General features: G+C 45.5%; 1 protein-coding gene and 1 non-coding gene across 4 annotated transcripts in view; one reads left to right on the forward strand and one right to left on the reverse strand.

The window, feature by feature from the left end:
- The window catches only part of LOC126580750 (dedicator of cytokinesis protein 9), an 87,143-nt gene that overhangs the window by 44,307 nt on the left and 25,200 nt on the right, over positions 1-17,636 (forward strand). The window lies entirely within an intron of this gene.
- On the reverse strand, positions 4,196-4,268 carry Trnak-cuu (transfer RNA lysine (anticodon CUU)). Its single transcript has one exon. It is a non-coding gene; the product is annotated as a tRNA-Lys (tRNA).

The following is a 17,636-nucleotide window of genomic DNA, read 5'->3' on the forward strand; positions in this document are numbered from 1 at the left end:
TTTTTGTTATGAAATGTGTTATTTATTTTTTAATGATTTTGGTTTGTAGGGAAAACAGATCTTAAAGTCCTCTCACACATTCTCACGATTTACTAGTTTTAGTAAATGAGTCATAGAATGGATTGATTGTAGAGAGTTACTCGATGTTGATGAAAGGGATTATAACACACTTTAAACTTCTTTTAAACAATTTAAACCTAGACATGGTAATAGCCAATGTCAGCTAGCGTCAATATTTTCTTCTAAGATTTCGTTACTAAACTTTGAACAACCAGAGACTAGAGAGTAGACGGAAGGCGCACTCTGCAATGGCTCTATCAGGGGTTTAATGATAATCAAATGCACTTTTCTGATAGCTAATTCATGCGATTGAAATTAGAAACAAACTTACAATTACTGGCAGAAGTAGGACAGAATTGCTGTAATAATAATTTTTTTTTGTGCAATATACTACAACAATCTGTATATTAAAATGACCAGCTTGAAAAGGAAATATTTCCCTTAGCATCTTCGGAAGTACTAACAAACAGATGGCAAGGTATTAATACGAATCCTTTCAACAAAATGGCAATCATTGAAATAAAATGCTTACAAAATATTAGCGAGCGTGAGAATTCTAGCTTAACTAGTTCGAATGATAATAAAGAGCTATCTTCTCACTCAAATGCAGAACTAAAATCCATGCAGAATACACCATATCGTGGAATATCCTTTTGAAGCTCCCACAGTCTCATTATTGAGTTTAAATTAGGGCATCTGCAACATTATAACTAGCCCGACGCTGTTATAACAGCGCACATGAAAGACGTCGAAGGAGAAGGAGCGATCATCATCCTTTAACACCCGTGCGTCCACCAATGGCCCCGTTTGGTGTTGCATGTTGAACACACAATGCTGCTCGAAGGAAATAATTATACTATCCTCTCTGCACCTTAACCGCACACACAAGCAAGGAGAAATGAAGAGGATCCGGATGAGGACACGAGAGAGGCCTATGGTTCCTTTCCTTTTTTTTTTTTTTTGCAAACCTTCACCGCAAGCGAGCGGTGCCATCAGGTGGCGGGAGGGACATGAAGCGGTGGACCTAATTTCGTGTGATTATTAGGTATAATTATTGCGATTGAGTATTAAAATCATGGTTTTAATTATGGGGGGCGAGAGCAGCGCAGCAGTGCACTAGCGAGCCGGTGATGATCGCGAGCCAGTTGGCGAGTTGGCCGCCGTCTCCTTTCGGCATTATGTTCCCCTTCGATTCCCGGTTGTGTCCGTTTGCAGGATATTCTGGTATGTCTTTGGATTGTGTCTGTTTTTTTTTTCTTTCTTCTCTGGCTGGCAGGAAACCAATCCGTGTAACCGTCCACGTTTTAACCCCTCGGAAATGAGCCCCCCCTTCCCGGGACCAAAGGGATATCTAATTTGTTGTAGCAGCGACTGTGAGCAGCTTTTGTGCAACAAAGGTGGTGGTGATGATGGCGACTGGGGCGGTGGTGGCGAAACCGATTATTCTGCGGGACGTTGAGCCACAAATTGTAGAGCAGCAGCATCTCCGTTTGGCCGGGAAGAGCCCGCTAATTTGTGTTTTTGGTGCCGCAATAATGGCGGCGGCGGCAAGGTTGTTGGGTGATTTTTTAATTTGCTTTTTGGGGAAAGATTTCGAGAAAATTAGGAATCGCTGGCGTGGCCGAATCATTGGCTCCGACTTTCATGTTTCGTTTACGTATATGTGTGTGCGTATGTGTGTTTACATGCCAAAGATGCACTGTAATTTGGCACAACGCAACGAGTGTTTCCTGTGAAATACATTCGTTGTGATTCGCTGCCGTGAAGGTCGAATGAGAGTTCTCGCGTGTGTCCTTGATGATTGTGCGCTGCGAGGGGGTTGTTCTGCGAGAAAAGGCATTAAAATCCAGTCTAACAAAAACCAGAACACACTCCAGTAGTGTGTTGAAATGATAATATCAAAACTCTTCCTGTACATATTTTTATTCATTTAGTTTTTGGCTCTCAGCAAAGCTTACCAAAGCAAAGATCGCGACAATGTGGTTCCAATGAAAGAAAAAAAAACATGCACACAAAATAAAAGACACTCCCACTAGCCTGGTAGATGACCGATGGGAGTAATGGATCGAACCGGAGAGGGAGTTTCGCTTAAAAAGGGTTTCCAAAATTAATAACTTAATGACTTTGCTGTGACAGCTGAATAAATATTGAAAACGAAAACGAATTACGCGATCGCTGGCCACCGCGCGCGCACCACGAGCTTTGCGTTGCGAGTGTTTTGAGGGAAGCAGGAGTGGGGACCTCGAGAGATGAGAAATGCTTTGGCCCATTCCATAAACGGACACACACCGATACGCAGCGCGGAATTTAAGGTGTAGCTCTCGTCGTCGTGCGTAGAGAGTGACAATCCGCGTCAGTAAGACTCACAACATTAGATAAAGGATTTACGATAAGCGGTAAAGCGCACCACCACCTCGATCGTGGCGATCATCATCGTCAAGAGTCGTCTCCTGGGTTTGTTGTTTTTTGTTGTGTCTGTCAACCCGCGTTGGTTCTCCCAACGCGAATCCCTCATCATCCACTCGGACGCCCGGACTCAAGCGGTTCGTATCGTGCCGTCGCGCGTAATTAATTACTGTCCATTAGGGAGGCAATGATCGGGCTATCGGAAATTAATGAACGCCATGGAGAAAATCGACTGCTTCAGCCCCGGTCCTCGCTCTCTCTCTCTCTCTATCCCCTTCTGTGACGAGATAATGACGGAGGCAAGCCAAGGCTCTTAGCGACGATTGCGACGTGTCCGAGAGTGCGTCTGATACCGTCCTATCCGTTCCGGCGACCGGAACGAGTCAATGAATATTGAATATTATACGCAGCGATCGAAGGAGAAGCAAGACCAGGACCACCACGCAGGGAAAGGTCATCCTCCGATTCGTGACTGCCAACACCAGCTCCAGCTCGGGGCGGGGGGGCAGCCCATGATTGAGAGATGCTGTGACAGGGCGGTATTGAGTTTTCGGGCGTCTTTCGGAGACAGGAAGATGGGATTAACGCAAAGCAAAACACCGGGAGGAAAGAAAGGAGACGAAAAATCTCTTCTCATTAATTTCCATCCCTTTTTCGTTCGCCTCATCGTTGGTGTCCCCCGTCGCGATTGCTCATCATCGAGGTGGGCACGGGAGCCGCCAAGCAACGGCAGCAGCACCACGACCTGCCACTCCGGTATCAGCCGGCCAAATATTTCTTCCTAACACCTCTTGCCACGCCACACGACTTGGCTGCTGCTTTCGATCGGTGTCGATAAAACGAGATCGTTGCTCAACCTCGTTGTCGCCCATTTCACGGTCTCTGCTCATTGCGCAGCAATCCTGGAGCAGCAAAATCCACGGTACAGGTACATTTCGTGAAATGATAAAATGGCATTGCGGTATCATCGCCGTGTTCGGTGGTCCGGAGACCGAAATCGAATGGTCCCTCCTGTGTCCATTGCATTGCGCTTTTATAAATGAGTTATGAGCCGTGAAATCATAAATCAATGACAATTAAAAGGCAACGAAATTTAGCATGAAAGATCAAGGACAAAGGGACTCTCTACCATCATGTGGGATGGTTGTGGCGGTTTTTTTCACCGATGATTATTGGCCATCTTTTTCGATTAATCTTGCTTTAAATTACAATCATGCGGTTTAAATGCCAGTACACTAAATAACTGAAGCTTGGCTGGTGCTGTAATGTATGTTGACTTTCTATAGCCAAACTTGTGTTGCAGAGCCACTTTTATATTGATTTCCTTGCGGTATTTTACTTTTAAAAAGATGAAGCTCTTTATAAAAACGTTCGTTTAATGATTTTGCTTTCAAGCTGTATTATCTTTTAGTATGGGTATTTTAAGGTTTCTTCTTTAAAATTAGAAACAGTTAAACAATAAGAAAAATTAAGAAAAGCAGAAAACAGGGCAGTTATCCTGGATTTGATCTGATCGTGTTATTGAATAAACCATTTCCTAGCCCTAGTGAAATGCTCATTAAATAACGTTGATTACTGTATTCAAATATCAGCAAAGCAAATTTTATAATCATTATAAATAGACATAATTGATTGTTTTTAGAATTTAACTCACCTTTTCATTAACTGGTTAATCTCAATAATGCAATTACAAACCAATCACAACAACAAAAAGATGCATTTTGATGCGCGCCCAACGTGGGGCTCGAACCCACGACCCTGAGATTAAGAGTCTCATGCTCTACCGACTGAGCTAGCCGGGCTGTTACTTACGAACGTGGTGATTTTGTACATGTTCACTTCCTTTCGACATTTGCATTTCCTTTAGCATCTTTAAGTTGTTTGCTTGAAGTATTATTTAGCACTGTCCTCATACTGACATGATAATTCCGCATAAATAACGTCGTGAGCATGACAAGGTGGGAAAAATGGGTGTGCAACTATAGAAATTGCTTAAAGTGTCTATTGCTACTGATATGTTATACCATGCTAAAGGCATGAATACGCCAAATTTGATAGTGAACCTTCTTGGAATAATATCTTGGGCTTATGTTATGAAATGTTTACCAATAACATTTTACACTTGCTTACTCTTAATTGTAAAAAGAGATGTATTGTATCAATTCCTGGAGATCAGCACCTCTTATGATAATGATTCCTTTTGTGATAGCGTGAATAAGTGGATTAAGTGCTTTGCAGTATGCAACAATATATGTCACTATTCTTAAAGCTACAGTCCCTATAAAACGTGCTTTAAAAATGAAAAAAAACTATTGAAAAATGTTGATATCGCTGGAATATGTTTAATCACATTCCCTTTCCCAATGACTGATGTTGAACATAATGTTCCTACACGTTCCTCGATGCATGAAGAACAAATGAAACAGGGCAAAAATTAAGATAAATTATTTAATTTATCTACATTCCATGTAGCGCACGAAGTGAGCGCGCCAGCCCCTAGCACCGAATAAGATGTTAGCAAACCGCGCACGAGAAACGGAACCCATCGTATGCATGGTGGTGGCTTGGCTTATGTTTTGGCACCGGCGCGCTCAGAACCACCGTATTAATGGGTCTTCACACCTTGTTTCTCGTCGTCGCAGGCGCGAAGCTTGGACAAATAAAGCTGCGATATCTTATCGACAAGCAAAAGGTTTTCCGGACCATTGGTCAACAACCAACCAACGAGCGACAACCGAGTGGAAGTGGAAGAGAAGAAAATTTCAAATTAATTTATTCATCCACAAGAGGCGTGTTCCGATATTCAGAAGCAGGGTGCTGGCGCGCGCGCACACCCCAGAACCATGTACCATACAATGGCCTGAGATGATGCTTCTTCCGTCGATCGGTTTCGAATAGTAGCGTTCAGTAAGTTCTCGTTGGGCGTGCGAGCAGCAGACACACGTGGGCGATTGATGAAGATTTGTCCTGCTGGAGTGTTTGTGTGAATAAATGTTTATTTATGCGTACAGGAAGAAGGAGGTGGTGATCTGGTTGTGGAGGATCATGCGTGGCCACCACCGTTAAGACAATTCGATTCGATTCGCTTTCGATCGCCCCGAAAACCTATCTGTTCGGTCCATGGTGAGATATGCCGCAAAAGCTTCGGACATGGAAATCGCAAAACATAAATAAACTAAAACGAAAAAAATCTCCCAGTACTCCCAGGAGGCCACTAGGATCATCTCTTCGGTGGTGGCTCCGGATGATGTCATAGGGTGTGTCGGGGTTGTGTGGTTGTGGCTTTGAAGAATGTTGTTTCACCTTCGCGCTGGATTTATAATGTCGAAATTAATAAACCACACAACAGTCCCGCGGCCAAGAGGGTTGTGGGGAGCAGAAGAGGAGAGAACACGATTGGTGAAGCGGATCGGTGTAGGATCGCGCGAGTGATCGGTTTTGTGTGTGACCTATGGCTGGCTGGCCCGGGAAGGGGGCTGTGGAAGATTGACTGTTGGCTTTGGACTGTGAGTTCTCAGTGCTGATCTCATTCCCCTCTATCTGACACACCTGATCGGTTGGAAAGTTTCGTTTCAAATTTTCGAAAACCTCACGAAGTGCACCACTCGCCGCCGTCCGTGCACCTTCGCTCCGACCGATCGTTAGCTGACGATAATGGAATTAATTAATCTACAACTCCAGTCAAAAGTCCGGTGGACTCTGACGAACGAAGAACTCTGTTTTGAATGCCTCAGAGGGGAACGGGGATGTTGTGGATCCGCTTACGAATCGCTTTCGTCTTCGTCATCCTTCATAACGCGACCGGAGACGTTTGGAGGATTTACGGAAAGCCATACCGAGCGAGCAAGAGGTGAAGAACGAGAGGAAATCGTTTCACTGATCTTCGGCCTACGGTGTCGTGATTGTATCACCACAAAACGGTCGGTTTGTCGAGAGTACACAAATGTCCTGAGTCATACCGCCGACCGGTCGGTCCCGGAACAACCCACCCGGCTGACTGGCTGGCCGGCAGGAAAAATGGTATCGAGTACTAGTGCTTTGCTCCCCTTTTTTTTTCGAACCATTCTCTTCTTCACCGCTCGCCGTGAGCTTCCTTTGAAAACTTTGTCTTTGGAAGCCCCCTTGAGGCCTACGGAAGAGAAAGAGAGAGAGAGAGAGAGAGAGAGAGAGAGAGAACGAGCGCACGTTCGATGAGCGCGTGTCAAACGCAAAACACCTCATCGATCTTGCTGGGGCCCGCGTGCTCGTGCTGATCGCGCGCCTGCTTTCGAGGCTTTCGGGGTGTCGTTAACAACGGCGGGGCTCATGGGTCACAGCACCGTTCCGGTGGTTCGCCGTGTTGCTTATCGGTGGACCAGTCAGAGTCGGTATTTCCATTTTTCTTTTCCAGCCGCTGCTGCTTCCACCGCTTCAGAACACACACCCCCCCGTTTCGATATTCCGCGGCTCTCGTTGGGCTCGTTCGAGGGAGGAAGATCCGTGATCGAATGGCCGATTGTTCCTGCGGGTGGTCCACGCGAAGGTGTGGTGTTATTGTTGGGATGATAGGAAATCAATAAGGCAGAGGCAGATCTTGTCTAGCATGTTCGCTGTCGTAGCGAACGGCTCGATTAATGAAATAGATGGACCCATACAGTCATAGCCCGGGGGGAATAGGAAAGGTTAGGGGAGTGCGAGGGAGAGATGGGTCACATTCTTGAACCGCATTCATTATGTGTCTCTCGAGCGCTCTAGAGACCTTTCCATCTTCATTTGTCTGCAACAATTTGAGCGGTAAGATGGTTTCTCTCTTACGTTAAAATCGCATTTTGGAAGAGAGAAGTATTCCAATCTGCTTTCGCTTTGCCTTTATCAACGAGACGAATCAGTAATCAAACTGGCACAGTTTATAGGTATTATTGATTCTTATTAATAGATTTGATTGATGTGAATTCCTTAAATCTATTATACTTTAGAAGACTTCTAATTTAGAAATACAGTAAATAAGAAAAAGCCTTTTGCGTGATGGGAGTTTTTGAAGAGTACTTTCCAATATGAACCACTACTTTAAGCCAAAACCGGGCAAGCAAAATTTAGAAATGCATTAGAAAAACTAAAATCTTTGATTGAGATGATGAAGGAAAAGCAACATTAATCAACCAACATTGGTTGGTGAAATTTGATAGATTTTTGCGCTTAATGCCAGTTAAAAAATGTCTAGAAAGTAGTATAGAAAAAAGGAAACCAAAAATCAAAATGCAATAGACTGAAATCTATTTAATTTAATTTTAAAATTCTTCTGCTGGATCTTAAGTCATATCACGGCTTATACACAAGAGGCACGTTAAACGCTTTAATTAAACCATTAAACCATCATTTTTATTCATCTTCTTTAACCGCGAACTACAAATGAAACATTGAATCACACCGAGCACACCGTTTTGGGATGATCTCTTTCACGCCGGGGACCGTCAAACGGTTAGTTTCCTCTACCCAAAACGGCGATCCATCGCACGCCCTTTACTCTGGGTGACGAATGCGGCTCGCCGGATCCCGTGGGAGGGGGGACCCCGATCTGACACGGAATTCTAATTCCCCGACGAATTCTCCGGTCACACTGGCCACACTAACGGCAATGTTCGAATGAAAATAATTGCGCGCTTTAAATTCCGCTCAGTCCGTGTGAATAATTGTGTTCCGCGCGCTTCTTCACCGCGTGTAACCGCTCCACCAAAACTGCTGTTTAACCGTTTTTGGCCAATGCTCGATCATTCAAACTCTGGGGATTTGATTTAATTTTAATTCCTCTGCCCCACGGCTAACTTCGAGCTGTTGTTTGGCATTTTCATTAGGTTTTTTTTTCTTCTTTGCTACGCGCATGTCAGCGGAAACAGCAAAGTCGCTAGCAAAAGCTGGCGTAAAGGATGGTACCGCTACGCTTGAAAACGTGTCGTGAAGAGCTAATCAGTTGGGTGGCATAGGTTGGCGGCAGGAATTCCCAAAACGGAGAACCCATTGTCACTTACTCGGTTGACACTCCATGACCATGAATCGTAGAATCCGGCTTAAAGTCACCAGCACAAAAAAGAGTTTAATTTTGCTCCAATCTAAGAAGAGATCAGTTCCATTTTTGAATGTGGAATGCACGATTAAGAATCTTTATTCATCGGATCGTGCATTGTCAACTGCAATCCAGTCCCTGGCATGATTTTGAAACCGCAAAAAGCCAAGCCCTGCCCACGGGAACCTTTCGCCCAATTGTTCCCTCAATCAGCCAAAGAAGCGTGTCATACATGACACGCTCTGTGACAACGACGAGTATGGCACGTCGCAACACAGATCGCAACACCGATTGGTCGCCAGCAGCAGCAGCAGCAGCAACAGCAACACTAGCAGCAGTTGGCAAGAAATAAAATTAATTCCATCAACCTCCGCCGAGATTGCCGAGATCCGGGAACATTAATTATCGGCGTCGCCTTCGTCGGCATCGGTCACACAGCCACGCAGTGCGCGAGTCCTTTCAGTGCCACGATGAGGAGCGAATTGGCAATTTGAGGTATTTCGTTTTCGGTTCGCCTTTTTGTGTGTGCTCTCTGTGGTGCGCTGGTAATTTAGGCCAGCCCAACCGGTACCGCCGTGGCGGTTTCATTGGTTTTAATGTTGAATTCAATATTCAATGCTCGCGCATTCAATCCCGGCCACGGGCCCGGCGGCTGCAAGGCAAGCAGAATATATTTCTCTCTGGCAGAATTCAATTCTTGCGACGACGACGACGACAGTACCGGGCGTCTGTGTCTTACCGGGTGTTTTTGGGTGTCATGGAAGAGACTGCGGGGATGGACCTCTTGGCCGTCTTGGCCCTCTTGAGTTCTTCGCCTTTCAGCGCCACCGACGCTGACGAGTGAGCGAGTAAATTCGAAACAACCGCGCGACATTAATTGATTGACGGACGGAGCGCCAAACAGTCGATTGTGATGTATTTATGGTTCACTTCGCGTGGACTTCGCGGCAGCGCAAGGCACTGTTGACTGCCGGGCCGAGGAATCGGCAGTTGGCGTTGACGAGCGGGACGTCCTTTTGCTCACATTAGCACGTGGTTCCCCCACCCCTTTTCTCCTCGATCGAGCTCTGGATCGTTGGTTCGATCAAAAATCGCAGGTCAGACTGATGTTTCATTTTTGATTAATTTTTTAAACGGACCGCACGAACCGGCTTTCGGATGGGGGACGACATGATTTATGCCCAATCGTAAATGTACATGCGCTTCATTTCACCCTTGCGATAAATCATATTACGTACGTGGAATAGTTAATGACTGAATTCTAATCCCATTCTTTCTGGTTTTTGTTCTCTCTTTTTAGGTAAGTGTCGCTGCGCTGTAACGCTTCAATGTCGAATAAGTAAAACTGATCGTGATGGATAAGTTCTATTTCTGATCGCATGTGTGCTGCACGAGAGATCACATATTTGTCAATCTGGTAGCCGGGCATGTCATAGAAACTGTCCTCATTATGCTCACGCAAACAAGCAGCACGCATGAATCAAGCGATCGTTCGTCACATTAATGATTCCAATGAACCGCTAGCCAGACATCCCGCGAATCTGCGATCACTGCGTCCAGTGAGAACGCCAAGTTCTCACGCTAATCATAATTATGCCATTCTGCTGGTAACGAGAAACTCCGGTAGCTGCCCCGCGGACGTAGCACAGAGAGAGAGAGGAAGGGAGGTTGGACTCATCAAAGCCTGGCGTATCTAGCAATGGGAACCCGTTTATTTGCAACGACAAACCGGTCACCCCGGCAGCTCAGCACCCATCTCGCATGTTGTTATTGCAAGAGGGTTGCTTCCGGCAGACATTTCAACGCACACTGGAGTTCCGTTTCTCTGCCCCAGACACAGAGGCATGCTGGCGAATTAAATCATTTCAGCTCGTTTACGAGTTGTTGATGATCCTTCCCCTGGATTTGCGGCGAGAGAGCCAGAGCGAGCTGATCATCGCAATCAGAAGGGTCAGCTTGAATGAAGTATTTCGACACATCATGCTGGTTGTTTAATTTAAACACCATTTATATGAAATTGAATTATTTCTTTACCCACCTGGTATTTTACTATATAAAATATTATTTTATTTTCTTCCATTGAACATACTTGAAAGAGTTGAAATTATAAGTCAAAGCATTGCGTCTGAAACATTCAAATGCTGTTCCTTCTGCGTTGTTTATGACGTGTTTCTGTTCTGAAATCGGATCACACAGCGCGCAGTAGCTGACATCTCGAGCCCTATAATTAAAACGAAGGGATGGAAAGAACCGGACTTTCAGAATTCGCTACCATTTTGCGCAGCAAGTAGCAGCAGCAGCAGAGGACGAACCCTTTTGTGCTGTCGGAACCATGCGACTGTGATTTACACCCTTTTCCCGCGCATTGGGTGCGCAGATAGACCAAAAGCGAGCGACACGGATCGCTTCAAGCATCTCGACGGAATAATGGCTAAATACCGAGAGAGAGAGAGGGGGTCCCTGATGGTAGACAGCATTTTCGTAAAATAAAAGAATCTGAATGACCAATCCCGCCGCTACACAAGAGCTGCAAGACAATACCGCCCGGATGAGCCTCCGTATGGGGTCTGGATTTAGTTTTTTCTTCATTTCCTTCGCGTTCATCCCGTCTCCCAAACCAAAGGGGTCCCAAGCAGTTCTCGAAAGGGAAGCAGGGAGCAAGCCAACACAATGCAAGAAGGGACCCCGGAAATGTGCGGCCAGGGCAAAAGGATTTGTGTCGAGTGTGTGCTTCGCTTCGTTTTCATTTACCCCTTCGCAGCGGGATTCGCGGAGGGAGCCCTTCGTGAAGCGGAAACGAGAAATGGGGTTTTTTCCGTGTTTCGTCACCCAGGATGTTGCTTAAGCTTCTTGTTGCTGCTTACCCTTTGTTGTTGGATTTAGATACGGCAGGGTTCTATAAATTAATGCCTCTTTTGTCTCATTACATTTGAAGGACGAGAGCATTGGAGCGTAGAGTGTAGAGAAGATCGTTTGCAGAATGATTATGGTTTGTTAGTTATTGAAGAGCACCATCTGCGACAATCTAAATTCATGAATCGTATATTCTTCATCCTAATGTGATCGATGTTTTGCCATTATTCAGTTTGAAAAGGTTGGATAGAAGGGCCGCAATACTTCGTGAAGCTATAGATGATACCCATATGCTAGAGATCAATTCGATCAATAACCAAACCAATTGCCTGTAATATTTGTGTTCCAAGAAACATTGCCTTCATGATTGCTTGTCATTCGTGTTTTGAAAATCAAACAGCAAAGCAAAGAGAAAAAGGGCGCTCTAACAGATAGAAACGATTAGAGATGGTGCGTGCTAGCATCCATCATATAAAAGGTTGTTATTTAATGCTATTGCTAGAAGAATTTCAATCTCGCGTACTTAGTTTGAAATGTTTTCTCTGTGGCACCTATGGCGTACCCAACGGGGGTCTCTTCAGCGGGAGTGCATTCTTGCTGCTTCTTGCAGCTGCAATTGATTTACTGTACGGTGCATTGAGCCACCAAGTGTATCGTGATGCATCGATCGATAATTTATCGTTCATCGGTCGATCGATCCTCGCGATAGTGTTTTCTTATTTATTTATTTTTCGCTTACCTCCACACTCCAACACTTGTTATCTCGAGGTCACACGTCGTTGGACTGATCCGTGGCCATCCCATCCCTTTGGATTGCATTTTGTTTGCCACGATCTTTGTGTTGAATCGCGCGAATTCCACTCGCGGGCTGGCTGGCGTAGCGTCTCTCGAAGTGCAAATCGCGGCTATCGCTGCTCGATTAAATCGGGCGTCGATCAAGATCTCAAGCGATCGATCGATTCAAGCGCCCCCCCTCCAGGACTAAAACCCCAAGCCGCGAAGACAGTGAAGTGACGATTCCGCAACAATTGGCCTGTCGCGGCGTCCTGGAGTGCCGCGGAGGAACACTTGAGCAGAGCACTTCGGCCTTCGTTTCCGCCTTGGTGCGATGACTTTCTTAATATTGATGTATGGATTCCTTGAACCCCCATCGGCTGGATGTCCGCGAAACGCAATTGACTCCCTTTCGCGACCAGACCAGAGCGGTACGGAGAGTCACCGTTGGACGATCCGTAAAAGGGATAAATATTACCTCGAGATGCGAATCTGGACGTTCGGCTCAACGCAAAAGCGTCAACCGGTGTGCTTTTCAATGCGCCTCATGCTCACCTCAGGACCGATTATAGCTGGAATCCCCCCTTCGTCCAGAATGCGGGATCATCATGTCCTGGTTGGAACACTTTTCGTCGGCTACATCTCCTTCTCTTTCTCTCTCTCTTTCGAGGGCGCGCGTTCTAAAACCGGAGCGGTCGTGATGATTATCGGATCGAGGATGGTTTCTTTCGATTTTAGTTTACCGATCAATCTTTCCGATAAGCGATCACTGTCCGATCGGTCGATTGTGACGGTTCGTTAGTGTGTGCCATTCAGAGAGGGCGGTAAGGCGTGGACCTATACGTCGCCCTTTGCTGCACAAGGTTTGGTGTCAGGACTCGGGACAGGATGATAGAGCTACGAGCATAATGGGATCTAAGAAGGAAAACGTCATCGTCACTGATTTACAGTTGGAAGAGATAGTTTAATGTTTTGCTGTAATGTTTTTTTCTGTTTTTCCTTATCTTTATGCTGCAGTATACAGTTTTGTAATTTAAAAAGAAATTTTGAAACTGCTTTTATAAGAAAATTGTTTCAAAAATTATCATTATAAAAAATTTAATGCGATTAACGTAAAAATGATCATCTGACTTACATCTTTCTTTTAAAACCTACACTATGTTTCATAATGATAGCCTCACCCTGTTTTATCGATTTCGTGCTCGAATAATGCTCCCCAAAAATAATTAAAAATACTGTAAATGTTCCTTTCATCGTTAAAAGACGTATGCCGTTTGAATTTTGAAAAACTATTAAAAATTGTGGATTTGGGAGCAAAATTGAGGTGTTTCATAATGAACCTACAAAAAAATTAAATTAAGATGGAAAACAGTTCATTAGACTATCAATGTTATTTTATTTATAATCAGTAACTCCTCCTTTACTATTAATTGCCTGGAAATGCGGGATGGTATGCTTACAGCGAGCATGAAAAATGTTGCAGTGCGCAAGGATCGCCATGCACTCTTATTAGCTACTTCCACCTGATCTATGGTGTCAAATTGCCTACCATTCCCGTAAACATCACTAAATAACATCCGCGAATCATTCTCCACCGGATATAAGTCCGGAGTAACCGCTGGCCAGGACATTGTTTGTATACTTTAAGTAGGTAAGTGTCGCGGTGGCGGCGTTATTTTACTGAAAAAAAATTATTCACAATGGTTTTGCTTCAAATATGGCTCCAAATGGCCTAGCAACACTTCTATATACTATTCACTATTTATTTGGTTTGAAATATTTGCCAAATTGCTTTAGCAATTTTTGGATTTTTGGCTCCCAAATCCACAATTTTTAATATTTTTTCAAAATTCAAACGGCATACGTCTTTTAACGACGAAAGGAACATTTACAGTATTTTTAATTATTGTTGGGGAGCATTATTCGAGCACGAAATCAAAAAACCAGAGTGAGGCTATCATTATGAAACATAGTGTATCTTCGAGTATAACTATCATGATGGAACACCCTAAGTACCTGCAGCATTCAAACTCTTATCTTGTTTCGATGCACTGCATTCAGCACACTGGCGGTTGAGCGCAGTCTGCCCATCCACCATCCATGGTAACTGAAACCAAGGATGATCATCGAATCGGTGGCACCTTCCAGTCTCTCGGTTCCCAGTGGTTTGACAACCACACGGTGTGCCCAAGCAACGCCAGCAGCACCAACAACAATCCAAAAAAATGAAGACACAAAATGAAGTGACTACGGTCGCGGCCGTCCGGTCCAATCCAGAGACGCTCCCGAGGCTCACCTCGGCCTGCATGAAGCGATACATTTCTCTCCCTTTTCCCGCATCGTATCGTGGAGCCCGGAATCCGGGGGACGATCCGGGGCGTTGAATGGGCGTTGCACATTAGCGCTCGTAGTCCGCGAAACCCATTTATCACGGGCCTAATGCGCGCGATGCCCCACGATGTCGACGACGCAAAACCCAGGACCCAGACAACGACGACGGCGACGACGACGACGGTGAGACCGTGGATCGTGCCAGAAAAGGGCAATAAGATCGAGCGTTGGATGGGCTGGTGGATCGTGCAGGACGATGGGTGCCCGCTGTTGATCTTTCACGTTCGGTTTGTGGCCTCGCCTGAAAACTCGCGTGGCGTAGCGACGTGTGGCTAGAGCCACAGGATGATCCTCGTGCAGTTAAAGCCCACGAGCCCCTGAAGGCGCTGCCCTCGGAAATGCGCTGAAAGCAGCCTCCCATCCCAGTTAAGCAGATGATCAGTGCCATCGCGAGAGACAGAGACAGAGGTTGCTGTTTGTTTCGTGCTTCTGGGTTTCCGACCGGTGGCTAATCAGGATAATCTTCGGCGACCCTTTTTTTTTTATTGTTCGCTGAACACAGCGCGATGTGTCGCGGCGATAGGATAGATTGGAAATATGTTAAGTAATTGTTTACTCGCGTTTGTTATTGTTCACCGGAAAGCGGAGCATCGTGATCTTTGCGATGCATTGAGGCTGTTGATGACTTAAAAGGGACTTTTAATTTTAGGAACTTTGCCTTTAACTGATAATTAGTTTGTTTTTAGCGGAGCATTGTGCAATATCTGGTGATTTGTGACAAAGTTAATGTTAAAGCCGTTCATAAAACATCAAACACATGCGTCGTTTGCACCATCGTTACTGGATTATTAACACCCAAGAGTGCCATCGGTAGGACGCTATGTAAGGGCCTGCGTGCAAGCTACTCAAGGACTGCATGCGGCCAAGTCGTCCCAAGCGAAGAGAAAAGCGAACGGAGCAAAGTAAGAACGAGGATCGAACGAAAATGAGGAAAACCCACAATGGGCCGTAACCGAGGGCGGAGCTGGCTTGTTTATCGGTTGCATTTAGTGCAAAAAAACCGCACATCCAACCGACGCGCCGCCGCATCAGCCGCGCTCAGGCTACAGCACCCTGTAGCCCTCTCAATGATCGTTTGTTGATCATGCTGTGCACCAGTATACGCGGTGTGGTGTTTTGTTCACTCGCTCCAACCTCAAAGCTCCTCAAATCCGTGACTGTCGGTTGGGCATCTCGTGATGATGGATCAAAGGAATCCATTTGTTTTTCCTTAAGAATTTATCATTTAAAACCATCACCGACTGGAGTTGAGATTTGGAGCGGTATGGATTGCAGAATTGAACTGCAATTTCATTAACCACTTACCGACGGATTCAGTTTCGCGACGGTCACCAATGTCGAAGATCGGCCATTTCATCCCAGTCTTTCCAGTGCCCTCTGACCCGGTATCATCACGAACAATGTGTCTCCTCTTCGCTATCAAGCGTTGAACCGCGGCGACAATCAAACCGCACTCGCCACAGGAAGAGCGTGCTCCGAGTGATCGTGATCTTACCTTCTGCGTGGCCGAGTCGTGGTCGCCGTGGAACGGTGGGCCGAGTTCAAGAAGTTCGTAATGGTTCGCCATGAGTCGCACCAAGGATTAAGTGTGTCCCGCTGAGCCACACGCCGTCCAATATGCCGGCTTGGCTGGACGGCTCGTGCAAATGGCGGCCCTGCCGTTACCGGTGATGGTGGTTAATATTTTGCCTTTTCTCGATCTCGGTCCGGCGTGCGTGGTGGATCCTTATGCGTTACACACCCACCCACCCAGCCCAGTGGAGGACGTGGACGTTCCACGCGTAGAGAATTCGCGTTCAAGGAGAACCGGAATGTCGGTTTCGCTGGGGTGATGATTTTTGTATTCGCCATTAGTGTCGAAATTACGGAACGCTCATTGCTTCACGCCTGGACCCGTGAGCTACCAATCCTGTGGCGAGTATCAGCGCGTGTTGACTGTTGCTGTTGCTCCCGCTGCCAGTTGCGGTGCGATTGGTAAAAGGTGGGCGTTCATAAAAGTTTTATTAATTGATCATCGTTTTAATTCAGTTTCGTCCGTCGTTTCGTCGTTTCGGTCCGTATGGTTAACCACTGGCCAGTTTACGAGCCGTGTGCTCGGTTGGCTAAAGTCTTAAGAATTCTACGTGCTGTCCATAACCAGATGCAGTGTCATATAGTACAAATTTTTAGTGACAATTCGGATTCACCGTGTTCGTCGAAGTGCGCATCGTTAATGTTTTGAAAAATTAATTTCCAAACAAAGCGATTGACCCTATTATTCGCAACGATGGCCATAGGCAAGGTTTAGCAAGGTGTTGTTTGACACTGAAATTTAATTCAATTTGTTGCGATGGTCCATTTTTGGGAATGTGTTACATTTCGATTACTGTCGCGGCCCCATTTGCGGTTTGACATTTTCGCCGGACAATTCCGTTGTACTTTAGTGGTTTCTTCCCCTTTTTTTGTTGGGATTTGGTCAGAGTGTTTTAAGTGCAGTTTAATTTGCAGATAAACTGCCAAACCATCCCTTAAGCAGTGGTCGTTTGTTACTTTTACGTGTGGATAGCCAGGTGCAGATCATATTTCAGCACGTTTATTGCATCGGGAAAGCACTGATTGTCACTTCTTAAGCTGAAATAATTGTCCTGGAGGACCTTTATTAAGGCACTTTCGAGGACTATGGGGTAATACAAGCTTTCCGATCTTTCTGATCATTCGAAATTCTGCTGATAACGGGTTTTTATTTAAAAGGAACATTAATCTCTGCCTCCCACTATTGGAACCAGCTGTCTTTTCGTCGCTTTTTAAGTTAAGCTTTCTGCTTCTAGCAATGCAGACCTCGCATCCTGCAGCTATAAGTTAACTAACATCAACCATAATTACCGGAAACCTTGAATCACTCCATTTTCATCTGCGACTACAAATAGCTACAGCATATCTGCTGCAATACTTACAGCGTCTTGCACGTGAAATGTCTTAGTCGCACGCACTACGGATCGCAGAAATCATTAGCATCCACGCTACCACCGACGGCAATCGGATATCACGCACGCATCAGAATCAATCTACCTGGTCGCTCGTGGCGTGGATTGAAATGCTTACTGGTGGTCGTTAACACGTTCAGTGGTCAATA

The sequence above is a fragment of the Anopheles aquasalis genome, chromosome 2 (assembly GCF_943734665.1).
Source record: "Anopheles aquasalis chromosome 2, idAnoAquaMG_Q_19, whole genome shotgun sequence".
Taxonomy (NCBI): domain Eukaryota; kingdom Metazoa; phylum Arthropoda; class Insecta; order Diptera; family Culicidae; genus Anopheles; species Anopheles aquasalis.